The sequence below is a fragment of the Ostrinia nubilalis genome, chromosome 16 (genome assembly GCF_963855985.1).
Source record: "Ostrinia nubilalis chromosome 16, ilOstNubi1.1, whole genome shotgun sequence".
Lineage (NCBI taxonomy): Eukaryota > Metazoa > Arthropoda > Insecta > Lepidoptera > Crambidae > Ostrinia > Ostrinia nubilalis.
This window is the reverse complement of record NC_087103.1, coordinates 11,501,894-11,515,946: the sequence shown is the minus strand read 5'-3', so window position 1 is coordinate 11,515,946 and position 14,053 is coordinate 11,501,894. Positions and strand designations below refer to the sequence as shown.

The following is a 14,053-nucleotide window of genomic DNA, read 5'->3' as shown; positions in this document are numbered from 1 at the left end:
ATTAACTATGTATTTGACATCACCATTCACGAATTTTTAATTACTTGAATGAAATGTCACAAATCTATTAAGTAGTTTATTTGTCAGCGTTCGTCGGAATTTTTCCACTAAACTCGGAAAATTCCAACAGCCAAGGTGGTGTACACGGAAAATCTAATCAACAGTATCGTGATTTTTAACAAGTAATGTCACAAGTTCACAACCATGACGTCCAGGCTTAATGAGTCACCATAGGCGTTTGACATGGCTAAAACTGACTGAAGGGTTAACAGGTATTTCGTTTTCGAAAAAAAAAAAAAACATACGGGTCGAATTGAGAACCTCCTCCTTTTTTGAAGTCGGTTGAAAACAGGCTTAAATGCCTCAACCACACTATCCTATCAGAATAATCATATCCAAAACAATTCAGTCGACGAGAGAGTCTTGCTCACCGATGGTCTTCGTGGCGTTAGAATCGATCTATTCATATCATAGATAGATAATGAACCCAGAAAAGTAATTAAGAAACATTCCACAAATACCGTGCCCTTGGTTAAAACCTCTTCAACTGTGAAATCTAATGGATGACTAAAACCAACCCGCACGTAAGATCAAAGGCAATATTGGGCTAGACGGAGAAATATGGAAACTATGGTCAGATTGTCGGAGCCCGCAAGTATAGTGGTCCAGCCTTAATTAACGTCCCGCCAAGAATCGAAACAATATGAAACTCTCTAAAGTGCCGAAGTTTCGAGATCGACGATCTAATATCGAGTTAGACATTAGCACGAAAACAATAATTATTCATCGAATCGGGCACCATAAATATAATAAATCTTAGTGGCTCAGTCAAAGCAACATTCTTGACAGACAGATTCAATTTCGCAATCGCTTTGTGAAAAAATTACACAAAAATACGAAGTAAAGCAATCACAAAAATTCTATTGAAAAAGTTCACAGTTAATTTTGTTACAATACTAAGATATGACGATATTTTAGTCTCTTGTCAAGACCGTGTGCTATGCGTTCAGATCATCAAACTCCTTCTCCTCAAAAGGCATAATAATGATGGTCACTACGTCAGCCATCTGCATTAGTTTTCATTTACTCGACTTCTACCAAACCATCATCCTAGTATAAACTGTTTTCGCCAACAATCCAAAAGTTGAATCAGATTAGACATTCAGTTCGGAGCGCAGCGCGGGGTGTTCGAACAATGAAACCGCTAGTCAGTCAGGGGACCACACAACTCCGGCGGGTGTTTCTTAAAAGTTTTAATTAATCGCCCGAGTTTCGGACAGTAGCCGCAAGGGCATCAGTCCTACAAGTTAACCGGTTTACAAAGGGAAGGATACTAACTTGATGTTTGATCTTCAAGTTTCAGCTTGTCAGTGTCGTCAAAAATCTCATTAATTGAGTTGGATTGATATAGCGAGGATACTGCAACGCTTCCGGGGTTGAAGAAGTGTTTACGATTCTTAAGAAGTAATCGCTCCTCCAATATACATATATTTAAGGCTTTTAAGGGCGTAAGGCGATGTGAGCACGATGTGATAATTAATCTGTAACATTATTTATTGTACGTTTGCAATGACGTAGCCTAACGTAAGAACAACTTTTTTAATTTTAAGAAAACGTAACGCGGCGTTTACTGTATGCCAGGCGCTTTGTTAAATACTAGAATTTTAAATTAAAAACTGTTTCCTATCATCCTCATAGATATTTATAGCGTTATCAACACTAGCAATCACTATTTATCACCCAGTTCAGTGGTGTTTGGCAACTCGTTGACCGTTGTCCGATGGGGCAAAGGACAGACAACGGCACGACAAAGGTCGTGTGGGTCACGCCGGTCTTCTGTTGTGTGAATTTGTGTGTACATTGCGGAGAGTGAAAGGGCCAAAACTTTTAATTAATCGCCGTAGTTCGGGACGCGGCCGCAAGGGCGCTGCGTTCCGTCCCACCGAGCAAACTGCTTTCCAAAGGAAACACCCATGCTCCGTTTAGTGTTTAGACAGCTGCGATCTTAAATCTGAAGATGGAAGGCCATTAGAGCTGCACAGTAAAATAAATGGCAGGATATTACCTCGGAGAAGCGCTAGTAGTTGGAATCGCATAAAGTCACGTAACAACTGAAAGTTCTACCTCTACCTTGAAATAGCGCATCATGGAATAGTCTCATCCGAGAATGCCATTAAATGAAGAAAGTTGTCATTGAAAACGTTTGAGTTTTCATTGTAATGTATAAAACTCCACATTTTTCAAGCTGAAAAGAAGATAAAATAAAATCACTAATACTTACATGTGTTTACATGAAACAGCTTTGGAAAAAGCACCATTTACCTCTATTAAATTTTACTTTTGGTGCCTACATAAAAATATAGTCCCCTCGACTCTATCCAGAGATTCTATGTGTAATTACAAAATTGGATACGCAAATTGGAAAATCATACCAGTAACTAAGTCTGGTACGATGTTACAGAGTTGAATCAACCTGACTGTTCAAAAAGATATAGTTCGGTCCAATTAACAATTTCAAGCGCCTCTGATAGATCACTCATAAATTCTGATATCTACGTTGCTACAACCGACTCAGGAAGCTTATATTGTGTTATTAACCCTTACAATCTTGTAATTGAAAATTTTATCAGCCAACCAACCCTCCGCGGACCTTTTTCGCCAAAATAAATGAGTTGTAACACAGCCACCGATCCTAAATACACCGTCAAACTGATTATCGCAGTGGAACGTGGATACTTACTCATATATACGAGTAGGTCGCAGACAAGATACGCGTTGGAAATGTATTATTGGCCTGTCTTATCATTATATGACATTATAATATGATGACAAAAATGTCGGTATGTTAGATAAGCTGTCGGTGTTCAGATCAAGGCATTTCAGCTACCAAATTTGACATAGGACGTGACGTATTTTATTAGTAGAAAGTAAAGACCTGTCACTGTAGTGTTTAGTAATTCTATCAAGGCGATCGAACTGGTATTTCTCAAATTTCTTTGTCAGCAGTCCGATGCCACTTAACTATTGCCGCTTCAAATAAAAAAAACATGTACCTAAAATAACACAGCCACTGTTCCTTTACATAGGCACGTCAGGAGAACGTACAACCGTCTTACCACCATACGTCGCGTAGGGACAGCCGTCGGAAATTATTACTCGCTTGCCTTACAAATTATCCGGGCCCCGTGGACCGGGTAACTCGGTTACACGAACTCGCGCCGGTTAATTTACAGCGCACCCTACAAATTAATATCTCTGATTTGGACCCTTGTCAGCGGGGCCAACGGTGGAGACCCGGCCTCGTCTTTGTTGGGTGTAAGGTGGGAACAATGAGCGGGTATGTGGGTATTATGGAGAGCATACTGTTTTGTAATGTACAGCTTATTAATATACCTAGTCAGCTTGATAAAAGAAACGCAAATAAAAGGAAGTCATGTATAGTCTAGGTAGTATGCAAAACAAGCTACACGAACAAGGCTACTAAACTGCAAACTATAATATTTGTGATGTGTAAATGCCCAGAAAAGGACCTAAATTAATAACGTCGAAAACGAGAATTTGAACAAGTTTAAGAAGATTATTTCAGCTTTTTTTAAATTATACACACATAAGGCAACTGTTACTGAATGAAATGGCTGAAAACGCTGAACATTGGCACACAGATAGTTACGTGTATCATGACGTAAAGCGTCCCGTAAGAAAGGATTGTTCAAGTTTATACGAACGAAGCCGTGAGCAAGGGCTACTTTTATATAAAAATTAGTACAAGGTGCAAAGCATTTTCGCGGTTTTTTTACATTAATTTATTGGAACAATAAAACTGATCACAATTAGACAATAAACACAATTTGAATTTGAATTTGATCGCTTTCGCTGGCCTCTTAGGCCACTGTGCCAGCCGGCGTACCTCGCAGCCGTAAAGTGCGAGTGACGACATATTAATCTCTACTGGGATGTTCGGCTTTAATATTCCGCCTATGACGTATGTACCCTGCGTCACGGTACAAATATCGTGCTAATTCTTGACGTCATACGTCAAATTCTAATTTTAAACCCCAATATTCATTACGGACGAGGCGAAGAAGATCGGCAAGACCTGGAGCGAGATCAAGCGAGAAGCTCAAGACCGAACGAGATGGAGGACTGTTGTGGACGCCCTCTGCCCCATCTAGGGGACATAGGACCATAAGTCAAGTAAGTCAATATTCATTATCTTGAATTTACTTTTTAAAACCCGCGGGAACTATTCATATTGAATTACAACAAAAGTACTGGCACGTTGGGTGAATACTTTTTTTTTTTCGAACACTGTGGTCAACTGGTCGAGCGCGTCAAATAATTTAGAAACAGGATCTGGATTTGAAATAAAAATAAAAACAAGAATTCAACCCCGACCGTCGAAAACATTTCAAATATTGGTAGATTTTTGATATGTAACCGTCACTATGTTAGTTCTATTTCTGGTTAACAAAAAGTATGACTTTTTTAGTTACAGCCAAGTTTACGCAAAATTCATTCAAAAATAAAATAATTTATCGCCGACCTGATTATTGAAATCTTTAACTGCTTGCCAATTACTATTATTTGGCACCAAAATTCGCAGAGCGCAAATAAGCATCGGTGGTTCAGTGGTAGAATGCTCGCCTGCCACGCGGGCGGCCCGGGTTCGATTCCCGGCCGATGCAAGGTTTTTATTTTATTTTTGTATTATATTAAAAAAATAGTAAATAATTTTTTCTTGGCAAAATAAATCACAGATGAAATCTCGCGGCACAAAATTGCTCTCACGCTTGAAATACGTTTAACAAAACTTGGAAATAAAATCATAACAATACATTTCACTTCTAAGGAGACGCGCATATGCCATACAACACACGCACATAGCATAACGCTGAGGCATTTTTCTTTCACAAAGAAATGCCGATAAAAGCCGGGCGTCTCTCTAAAGAACATTACAGTATATTCGAGAATATATTCGCTGCGAGTTTTCAAATTCGTATTCACGTTTCGCATTCACTTTGCCGGGGTAGGTAAGTAACTGACGTAACGGGCACGTAAAAATAAACCGAGGAACATCAGATATGTATGCAATTTTCCAGTCGCATCGCGACGCGGCCGCGGCCCGTATGCGACACTTCTAAACAGGTATCGATAAGGATACGGGTGATTCGATTCAAATATGTTGGAGAGATCATTCGATTTCTCGGAGAGAAGACGATGACCGAGTTTTAAAACGTGTTAATTCCTGACGTAATAAAAACCGAATTTAGAACCAGTGGCTTTAGAATCGCGGCGTCCAATATTCATGCTCCCACATTTTAAAAATGTCAATTTGTATTTGCTGTACGACTACAGTCTCGAGTACAGATCTTTAACAGAGATGTGATTGGCCATTCTTACAATTAAAAAGATAGTCTAAATCTTAAATGCAAAAATGCTTGGTTCAATAAGGTGGTAGAGGTAGAGCAAGACACACTTTTGGCATATTATTGAGGCAAAGAACACGTAAAAGTACCTAGAAGATAACCTGGCAATGAAAAATCTTTTTTACGAGAAAGAAATGCATTACGCAGAAATGATATCGTCGGAACGAAAGCAGGTTAGGTACGTAGGAATCCTTGAAGATCCTTTATAACCACGTTAAGTTTCCTATTATACCACAAACCACATAAGACATTATGTATGTCGATGGAGCTTTACTTACTTCGAAGACACTAATGTATTACGAAACTTCGATCAAAAGTTTGATTCAAATCAGGGATGTTATGGATATCCGTAACTGTAACCGAAACTTTCGGATATCCGAAATAAAAAAATATCCGAAACCGTAACCGTAACCGATTCAAAAGTTTCGGATAGTTTAGGATGTAGGCAGTTTAAATTGTTTTTTGTAAAGTGTGCGGCCATGAATGAACCGTGTTGGACAACTATTGCAAATTGCATTGCAATTGCATATCCGAAATAAAAAAATATCCGTAACCGTAACCGAAATTCGAATTCAAGTGTGAACAGGAAACTGTACTGTGACCCCGTGAACTTACAAAGCCCGATACGGAAAATCGTTTCCATTTACCTGAATAATTTCCGAAATTGTTCCGAATATTGCTCTCTTACGATTAATGCAATACCTTTGATGTTCGCCATCAAACGACATATTACCATAACAACAATACATTGTCGCAAACTCTACTAGGTAATCTGTGAGCAGACTACACATCGCCAATCGCCATGGTTATGGTGCGCTCTATCCAAAAAGTCTTAACGCTATAACGTCAATAACGGTCCTTGATTCAGATCGCCCTGAGAATAAATGTTAGTGATATGAAACAAACGAAATGATGATGATGAATCAACATACAGTACCAAATCAGTCAAGTTCTCGAGGGGCAACTACGGATCGGAAAACGTAATCATTCCCACTCGGTGGACCGATGATCTAATTCTAGTGAAAGTCGCGGGAAGCACCTGGTTGCGGGCAGTGAAGATCGTTCTATAAATCCTTGGGGGAAGACTTGGTCCAGCAGTAGACGTATTTTGGTTGAAACTTCATCATCATCATCATCATTTCAGCCACAGGACGTCCACTGCTGAACATAGGCCTCCCCCAATGACTTCCACATCGCACGGTAGGTAGCGGCCTGCATCCAGCGCCTTCCTGCTACCTTTATCAGGTCGTCGGTCCACCTTGTGGGTGGACGTCCCACGCTGCGTTTTCCGGTACGCGGCCTCCATTCCAGAACCTTGCTGCCCCATCGGCAGTCAGTTCTGCGTACTATGTGCCCTGCCCACTGCCACTTCAGCTTGCTAATCTGTCGGGCTATGTCAGCGACTTTAGTTCGTTTACGGATCTCCTCATTTCTGATTCGATCTCGTAAAGAAACACCGAGCATAGCCCTCTCCATCGGTTGAAACTTACGACATGAGAACTCACCTTTTAACCTTTTCAAATATGTACAGTTACTAGAAAATCTTGTACAAGATTTACAACTTAATATTCGTTTAGTTAGCTTAACGTGATTTGGATATACATATTGTAGCATCTCTGGAGATACAGGTACCAGTAACTAATCGAGTAACTTTACAAGTAAATAAGTTTACTTAATGTCTAGTCAATTTACGGTGAAAGTGGATTTCTTAGAAAGATACGACGTATTTGCTGCTGTATATTTATAAAGCCAGATTTTCTTAGAATTCAGTCAACACATTTAGCAATATCTTGAGTATTCAACATCAATAGCACTCAGTTGTTACATTCAGTAGAAGTAGATAGCATTTGAAATAAAATAAATAATGCACCAGACAACATGGCTTACCAAGAGCCACACATTACCATATAAAAACACTCCGATATGGAATATATAGTCGTGCAGACAATTCTAAGCAGTAACAATTTAAAATTATTGTATGTACGAACAGATTCCACAGCTACGGCAACAAAATTACAAAATATGATAAAACGACACCTTTGATCCGACCAAAATGCTAAAATCCTCTTTGTTCTACAACCAGATGTGGGTACCAATTACATCGAATTCTAATCACGCATTCGAATCGATTAATCGCGCGACAGCAAATCGATACATTGGGTCGTCCCATCGTACAATGAATACATTACGGAATTTACGGAGGCGGCATGACGCACGCCGAATCGGAAACCGCTCCGTATCCCGCAGCAGTTTTATTTTCGATATCCTCGCTTGTTCAGCGCACACTTGAATATGACAGACGGTACGTAAACGTTGAATTTAGCTTCAAGCGTCGTGAATCCAAGTTTATTGACATGAACCTATACGAATTCACATAATATACTCGAATACCGAGTAATCTAGGTTTACTTCATGCAATTTTTATACGAAACAACAAATAAATAATGACCATAAGATTGGATTTCCTAACTCGCTCTCGGAATCCTTCGAATGTTACAGTCAGATCCGAAAGTGCTTACGAAACGAAATCTCATTTGAATACGCTTTAAAAAGATTTTCTCATAAAACCTCGCTTTCAGTGATCTCTATAATATAATGTTCTAAATTGGTTTTTGAAACGTGGCGTTTTCATTAAATATAAGTAAGGTATTGGACGCGTGTCACCTACTTTCACATTATGATAGAAAAGGCAAGGTAAGGGGAAGCACTAAAAATCTTATATTTATGCAGTGCATTAGAGCTTAACTGAAAGAAGAATTCTGAATTCAACCAGCTTTTTATCTGCAATGAAGATGGTTCCGTATCTGCCTTATTGATATCATAATTTTTACATAATATTCCTTCTTCCATTTATAGTCCAATAGAACTACTCGTATTATAATTAGATATCATTCGTGTAAGACATTAATGAACTAAAAGTCTTTACGAATACACAGACCAGACAGTGCCTAAACATTTACTTTAGCGCCTGACGCCTCCCCTTAAGCGGAAAGCTTACTACCTCGCGTGCTCTGAAAGTGGCTGCCAATAAATTGAAACGTATTTCAGAGACACCGTTTGTTCCGCGAGTAGTGTTTTCAACGGGAATGGTATTGAAAGACAATATTTACAATTTATAGATATGCATGAGGAATATCGCGGGTGTGATACTGCGACCGAATACAAATATCCTCGCTGTAAAACGTACGGCTCAAATGAGATTCAAGCGGTACTGTCGCCATACAGACGTGAATACTCTTGCACACGTTATTGCTTTTATAACAAACATGAGTGTTATTTTGTTATGGGTAATGGTTTGAGAGTACTTCGACGTTGCTTTCGATAATTTTACTTATGAATATTGAGTAAAACTTGTGGACAACGCATTGACGTTGAACCATTAATATTTGTGAGAATTGGTTAATATTCATAAAAATGAACATTTCAGTTCTGTACCTATTAATTTCCTTAAGCTCACCACCAGACTCATAAATGAGCAACGAGTAAAAGGATAGTTTAATTTTGAAAAATTGTATCAATTTCACGAAATTCGGTATCAAAAAGTAAGCTATCTTGTCGTTCCACCAACTGGAAAGTTGGCTGAATAACCTGAATATCTAGTTCAGACTATTTTTATATGAAAAAAACTTTCCAATTTCCGAGTAACCAGTTTAAAATCACCAGTTACCGTAGCGTTGGTAGTTAGATGATATTTTCAGTTCTCGTTGCGAGACGTAGCAATGGTGGGTGTAATTTTTTAACCTTTTTTTCGCTCACCTTTGCGAGTTCACACCGAGAAAATTGCAAGCGTAATATAAAGTTGAACGAAATTCGAACCCAGGTTGTTTCGAATTTGAATCGTAAGCAAAAAGATCTGAAAGAGGGGGAAGGTGTAATAGTCGGACAGTTTGATAATGACTCAATACGCAAATCTCAATTCGTTTCGAAGATCTTTTTTAATATTTTTCTGACATCATGACTAACCTTTTTATTGAACCTGCAAGACAATTCCCACATCAGCATTTTTTAATCGCAGACAAACAAAATGTAAAATTAGATAATCTCAGTTCAAATCTGAGTGGCATCATGTTATCAATTCTTTCAAGCCAGTTTGAGATACAGATATTTAGTAACAGCCTAGAATCGTAGACTTTTGAATGGAAACTTGGGCTACCAATTGCTTTTCCGCAGACCACGATCACGCATAGCCGCTGTAGTTTTTATTTGTGCATTTCTATGGCCTCGGCCAGCCCGGGCACGTCGAGCCGAGAGCCCTCGAGTCCTTTGAGCTGCCTCTTTGCCGAGCGACGGGACGGATTGAGAGGCCCGCTTGTCTCTTTGGGCCGCAGTGATTAGTCCCCAATTGAACGAACTTGAGATGTGACAAATTAGATGCTGGCCTGTAAGGCACTGAAGAGAGCTTATGAAACTAGAAATACTGTAAGGGACGATAGCAGTTTTTTTAAAGTAAAGATTAGCGGACTTCCACGACTTCTTTTGCGTGAAATAGAAAAGCGTACAATGAGTGTCTTTTAAATTATAGCCTGTACTTACTGGCATGTTAGTCTGATGTAGGTACTTGATAAGTAGAATCAAAATTCTATAGGTAACCGATATTCGCGTGAAATAATAATTCAATATAATTATAATAATTCAACACACATTCTCACAACTTTCTCGTTTCTAATACTTATTATTAGGATAATTTAACATTCTAACGACAAATTATCGTTACTATGTCATAGTAAACAAGTTTGATATCTTATCTAAAAATACCTAGGTATAATCGTATCAGAACCTGGCTTAATGTCTACTCGAGATACCTTAGATTATAAATGTTGGTAACTTCTATTCGATCGAGTGCCAATCAAATGTTTGTTAAACTCGATTGCTCTCGCAAGCGCACGAGTTATGAATGGCCGCGCAACGAAGTCCATTCGTTTTTCATTGCAAGTGCATTTCTATGACTTCAGTCATTCAACGCCGGGCTAATGTGAAGGGCCCTCGAGTCCTTTGCTCTCTGCAAGGGTTGCCAGGCGTCCGGATAAAGCCGGACATAGTTAGGCTTTTTGATTGCGTGTCCGGCCAAAATAACCGATGTCCGGCCTGTCCGGCTTTTGTTAGGCTTTTTATTTGGCTGCCGCGCCAGGCGAAAGTCGAGCCACAGAATAAGGCACGCATGCATCAGGACGTTAGGCAACCGATGATGATAGTACTCACTCGTGAGCTCACTAGTTGACTCACACGTGAGTCGCATGTCCGGCTTTTAGGGTAAAATGTTCGGCCAAATGAAGCACAGAGTCCGGTTTTTGTGTTTTTGGACCTGGCAACCCTATCTGCATGGCCTCTTTGCGAGAGTGCGGATGGTTCGTATAAGCATCTTGCTCAACGCGCACACAAAGCTTGGCCCGGCCGTTTTTTAAATAACTACCAGCATTTATTTATCAAGTCGTACGAGTAGGTGTGGCATACAGGTTAATACCTTTTCATATTTGGCTATGTAGATTTTTGATAGCAGTTACACCTGGTGTTAAATGTAAATGCAGAAGGTGGTTTTAATCTTGCCTTGAAAAGGTCCAGGGCAGGAAGAGGCCTCTGCCTCTTAAAAGTAGCAGATATATCTATATCAGCTACTTTTATAATGGCATATCCTAGTAATATTATAAATGCGAAAGTTTGTATGGATGTCTTGATGTGAACATGTTTTTTACTCTTACACGCAAAAACTACTGAACGGATTTTGATGAAACTTTACAGTATTATTGTTTATAACCCAGAATAACATATAGGGTATAATTTATGACGATCTATGACTAACTAAATTTCACGCGGGTGAAGCCGTGAAGCAGTGAAGCTAGTAACCAATATTTCTATGAGCAAAAATATTTAACTCTAGCTTAGTGTAACCGTACAAACATTCTTAACTGAAATAAAATTCAAGCGTCCTTCTAGTTTCATCTTTCTACAAGTCTAGTAGCAAAACGCCAATATTCCACCTGCGCCCGTATCTCAGAGGTCGCGACCTCACCGATGTACCTCTAAAGTGGTCTTCTGTAAATGAAGTTGCACTATACCGACGACCGCACATTGAACGAAATAGTGACACCTATGTGCTTGAAATAAGTGCTATTTCGATACAAAAATTTACAGCCTGATGGGCGGTCGACTGTACATATTACCTGCAGAACGTAAACTAGCGTGTTGCATTAGACGTGTGGGGAACAAAAGTGGAAATGGAAGAGATATTCTACTGGGGGAAAGTAAATTGTTGTTAATTAACAAACTCCTGAGGCAAAAACCGACATTGTGGGAAATATCCAGAGGAGAACTAATTTGCCCGTGGTTGAAAGATAATATCCAAGGATGGGGTTCCATGTGCTTATGATTAATAGAAAACTGATGACGAAAACTCTCTAACACTACTCAATATACATACTTAATGCTCAATAAGTAATACTGACTTAAAAAATGCTGGAAAAATTTGTTAACTCAAGAAAGTTGTTACAGTTCAAATCCAAGACACAAAGAAACGTCACAAAATTTAAGGAGCAAGAAACTCTGTTCAATGTAAAAGCCAAAAATTAATTAATGTTAAAAAATCGTTAAAATAAAAAAGCAACAAAAAATACCCTGAACTTTTTTGTTTCTCTTAACCAAAGGCTGATTTACAATGGTCACTGGCCAAAATAATTTAGAATAATAAAAAAGAAATATCGAAAAATATAATTCTAACATTGGCAACCCGTATTTCCGTAATCAACCGTCGTCTCAGCCAAATGACGTCCACTGCTGAACAAAGGCCTCCCCTAAGGTTTTCCATAATGAACGGTCCTGCGCTGCCAGCATCCAGGCTCTTCCCGCGACCTTTACCAGATCGTCGGTCCACCTAGTAGGAGGCCTGCCCACGCTACGTCTTCCAGCCCGTGGTCGCCACTCGAGAACTTTCCTGCCCCAACGGCCATCGTCTCTACGAGCTATGTGCCCCGCCCACTGCCACTTGATTTTAGCAATTCTGCGAGCTATGTCGGTTACTTTGGTTCTCCTGCGGATCTCCTCATTTCTGATTCGATCACGCAGGGAAACTCCGAGCATAGCCCGCTCCATCGCCCTTTGGGTGACCTTGAGCCTTCTTATGAGGCCCATAGTAATCAACCGTTTAATCAACCGTATTCCACAATAAATAACAACAAATCGTCTCAAAGCACTCATATTTTCCGTTACACACAACACGCTTTAATCACAGAACGTTTTCATATTATTATGTCGGCGGAAATAATATTATTTAGGGAATAACATAACAATATGTAAGTAAATAATGCTCCATCAGTGGCAGCACGGGCGGAAATGCGAGTTCCTCCGGGAAGTATTGCCAATGTAGAATAATATACGAATATAATGGTCTTTGTTAAAGGTATTAGAATAAACATTATCATCTGTTACCTTGATTTTATTCGATGGTAACTAAATAAATATTGCTCTACGATCACGCACGGTTGAAGAATATGGCAATAAAAACTCATTAATTGATAATCATTTGTATTTTTTATGTCTAGTAAAAGAAATACAAAAAATTTGGAATTTCGTCCATTGAAAAAAATTCAAAATGTCATATTGCATCGGCCGGGAATCGAACCCGGGCCGCCCGCGTGGCAGGCGAGCATTCTACCACTGAACCACCGATGCTTATGAGCGCCAAAGTGAAATTGATTATCACACGGCACACCGGCACACCGGTATAAATTGAGGTTTTTTTTTTTTTTTCATAAAAATATTAATATTGGTACTGGAATGTTGATTGATTAGTTCTTTTTTTTTATCGAATTTGCAATCAGGAACATTATAAGTAACGAGGAACGCTGTAATGCCGATAAAGAAATATTAATAAACATAAAAACACGTTTCATAATAATGATTTTTAATCATCCTAATTTATATGATTACAAATTAACACGTCCTTATTCAATTAGTTATTACAGTAGATTATGCAAACAGCTGTGTACATAATACAATTAGTTTTGCTGACACTCATTCATGCTTTATAAAGTAGTTGCAACAGACAATTTGGTGTCAACTTTAAATTAAAGTAACCAGAACCAGGATAGTAAAGGTATATTTATGCCGTTTTTTGTCATCTAATTGATTCCTTAGCTCGGATTTCATTCATGCCAATATCAATACTTTCCCGGGACTAACGAATAACAGCGGCAAGCTGGAAGGTAAATTCTGATTTCTGATTATACAAGAATTATAATGGTAGAGAGAGACATAGAAAGACCAGATTGGTTCTAATAACCAACGGCGTATTTTTACCAAACAGTAAGTAATTGAACAATAACAAAAAATCTTTTGAAGCAACCTTATAAAAATCTAGAGCAAGCTCATTTAGTTACGTCACATTAATACTCATCTCCTTTAAAACAAACGAAACAACATTCAATCCTACTTCATTATAACATTACTTAACTTGTTTCCACATAAGCCCTAAAATTTTCCGCCCAACTTCGTCGCGAACTCTAAAACTACACTCGAGAGAAATAGGCCAACACACCTTACACTTAGCGCAAAAATACTCGAGAAATATGGCGGAGTTTACAACCACTCGGAGTCACAGTCAAAAAACTTTAATTTGCACCGAAAAGAGGTCAAGA

General features: G+C 38.9%; 1 protein-coding gene and 2 non-coding genes across 5 annotated transcripts in view; 1 reads left to right on the top strand and 2 right to left on the bottom strand.

Moving 5' to 3' along the window:
- The window catches only part of LOC135079409 (furin-like protease 2), a 113,735-nt gene that overhangs the window by 66,103 nt on the left and 33,579 nt on the right, over nucleotides 1-14,053 (bottom strand). The gene's annotated exons all lie outside the window — the stretch shown is intronic.
- Trnag-gcc (transfer RNA glycine (anticodon GCC)) lies at nucleotides 4,615-4,685 on the top strand. The gene has a single exon. It is a non-coding gene; the product is annotated as a tRNA-Gly (tRNA).
- Nucleotides 13,018-13,088, bottom strand: Trnag-gcc (transfer RNA glycine (anticodon GCC)). The gene has a single exon. It is a non-coding gene; the product is annotated as a tRNA-Gly (tRNA).